Genomic DNA, 2,941 nt, shown 5'->3' with positions numbered 1-2,941 from the left:
ACCTAGAAATGTCATGTTCAGCTCCAAGTTGAGGCAACCCCATCTTTAGGACTGCTTCCATCTTGTAGGATTGTACAGGGATATGGAATTTGGCCAGGGAATCACATTTTAAAAAGTGAACCAATGGGAATGGTTGTGACCATTTTGAACAAATCCTTACTCTGTACCTCAGAAAAGGTACCAAACTCTACAGTGAACATATTCAGAGACAAAATCTAGTCTGCTGAGGTCCTCTCTGCCAAAGAAAAGCCAAGGTGTCTGTCTCTGACACAGGGGATGACACCTTATAATTTAAACAGGGAAAGGGGAAGCAGAGATGACCCTTCCAATCTCAGGGGGGGTTCTATCGCTGTCCAGCCTCACAGATGCAGCAGGCCATGGCAGTGATGAGAGCAGCCCCCTTCCTGCTGCCATCCTCAGACTCCAGAAAGGACACTACATTTTGGGGTCAAGTCCTTCACTGTCTCATGCATGACTTTGGCAAAGTGAGGATGTAGCTTGTAGAGGGTCCTGTCCACACCCACTGTCACTTTCAGGGTGTCCAGCCCATGGTTTACTCGAATCTTGTCCACCATGGCAGCCATGCCTATGCCACAGAGCTGGGCTGCCCGCCGCGCCACCACAGTGCACACCTCATTGACAATGATGCTGTTGTCACAGGTGCTTTAGAGCTCCAAGTGGTGCAGGATGGCACAGACCTGCAGTAGGGCTAGGCAGTTGCTCTCAATCTGAGACAGGAACTTGGTTTCAAAGATTCCCCTTGTCTTGAGCTGCTCAGCCCATGTTTGGTGAAATCAATGAGGATGTTGTGGACAATCTCGCCCAAGTACATTCCACTGATCATTCTCTCAAACCTCTGTTTACCAGGGTTCAGGGAGAGCTCATCCACAGCCACATCAAATTCTGTGCAGAAGTCATCTAAACATCCATGGTCCCTGAAGAGCCCCCACTCCATGTTGACACACATTCACCCCTCTTCTCCGTCCACCAGCTCCATGTTATGCATCTCCTCCATGTAGCAGGCATTGCTGCCCATGCCAACAATGAGACCAACTTCACAGTGAGGGTCTTCATAGCCACAGGTCATCATAGTTCCTACTGTGTAGTTCACCACCCCAACTACATCCAGGTCAAACTCCTCTCACTGGTGGATCACTTCCTTCAGCAGAGTGACCACATCCTCACCCTCACAGACTTGAAGCCTTTTGTCCACTGGAGGAAAATGCTCTCATCCAGGCTGTTCTGCAGGCATGGGAAGGAGAAGGTGAAACCCAGAGGCAGAGACATGCCCTTCATCCCCATGTACTTCAGAAAGTCAGCGATGCACTGGACAATGTGGTCAAAGAGCTCCCCCGCAGTGCCATGCATGACCTCCTGTGGGATGAAGTAGATCTTGTTATGCATCTCCACTCCTTGCTGCTTCCCATTCCACACATGAACCAGCAGGATCTGGAAATTTGTTCCTCCAAGGTCCAAAGCCAGGAAGTTCCTTTTCTCTGTGCCATCGGGAGTGGCACATACATAGGTGGGCAGCGTCTTCACAGGGGCAATGGTGTATGTCTCCTTGCTTAGACCTTGCTCCATTTCAACCTTCATCCTTCTCTTGACCTCCAGCAGCTGCTCACGGCTCAGCTTAAGAGGCTCAAGGGTCTTCTGGCGAGCTCGGTGTTGGTCAGCCAGGCAATAAGCCACTACAGTCACCATGTCTGCCCCTTTGCCATTGCCATCCTCAGAGCAGAGGAAGCAAACATCGCAGTCAGGTACCAGCTTCTTGTCTTTGGTTTGTAGCTTGTCCATGAAGTTGGCCAGGCATTCAGCAATGGGGTCAAACAGCTGAGTGCTGCTGCCTCACATGATGTCCTCCAGGATGGTGTAGATCTGATTCTCAATCTCAACCTTCTGGAGTCCATTGTGTGTTACTTTTACCCAGAGCACACAGAAATTGGTCCCGCTGAGGTCCAGGGCAAGGAACTCTCCATGTTCTGTCCCATCTGGGTTGGACCTCAAAAAGATGGGCAGCATTTTCACAGAAGCAGTGGGATGCGTGGTAGCTCCAAGCCCTTTTTCCATCTCCTTGCAGAACCGCTTAGAAATGTTCAGAAGGGTCTCATCAGAGAGACGTATGTGATAGAGATACTGATCAACCTTCTGCACTTGGTTACAGTTGAGCTCCGTGAAGAGGTAGGTGATCAAATGCAAGGCAATCATCCTGCTGCGGCCAAGACGGCATGAAGTTGGGAAACCAAGAAGCAAAGGCTTGCGGGAGAGGCGAGTGGCGCGGTGAGACCGCTTTGTACGGGGGCTCCGGCTCCCAGCCGGGGAACACGGATCCCAGACAGCGCACAAAGCAGGCTAATAGCGATTGTAGGCCGGCGGGGTAGGGGTGGGGGCTCATTTCTCCAGAAACAGGTTTTTGTAGTAACAACTGCTAGAAACTGCCTAAGTATCACTCCTGGCGACTTGTTTGGTTACCCAGTGTCAAGGCGCTAGCTTTAGCCATGGGTCACTTAGGAAGAATCACAGCCAAGCTCCACTACGGCAGTCGGACCTCTCAGGCTCACTCACACGATGTGAATCTTAGATGAGTGACACGGTGTTGCTAGTGGCCTGGGACTCCAGCCTTTCCATATCATTTTTTAACAGCTGTCCACCCTTCCTATGGATGTAGCATAACTTGCTTAATCAGTCTTTTATTGACAAGCTTTTGGTATGGTTCCAGTCTTTGGCTATTTAATAGTTTTGTAGATATGGCATCTTATAACTATGAACATACATTGATAGTTTTAAAAACTATTGCCAAATAGCCCTCGATAGAAAGGGAGTTATATAAAAAAGTTTCCAAGTGGCTAACTTAAAGTAAAAAAACTAAAAAGCCAGAGAAGTAAATGAAATGAGTTATGTTTTTAATGATAACACTAATGTACTTGTTCATTTTCCAGTA

At 48.9% G+C, this 2,941-nt stretch overlaps 1 pseudogene; it reads right to left on the bottom strand.

The window, feature by feature from the left end:
- Positions 1–343: 343 nt before the first annotated feature.
- On the bottom strand, positions 344–2,182 carry LOC101705895 (hexokinase-2 pseudogene; annotated as a pseudogene).
- Positions 2,183–2,941: the final 759 nt, after the last annotated feature.

Source organism: Heterocephalus glaber, unplaced genomic scaffold (genome assembly GCF_053883595.1).
Source record: "Heterocephalus glaber isolate CG9 unplaced genomic scaffold, H.glaber_assembly_v1.0 deba00001454, whole genome shotgun sequence".
In the NCBI taxonomy this organism is placed as follows: domain Eukaryota; kingdom Metazoa; phylum Chordata; class Mammalia; order Rodentia; family Bathyergidae; genus Heterocephalus; species Heterocephalus glaber.
Note: the sequence above shows the minus strand (reverse complement) of the source record. Positions and strands in the feature narration are given on the sequence as shown.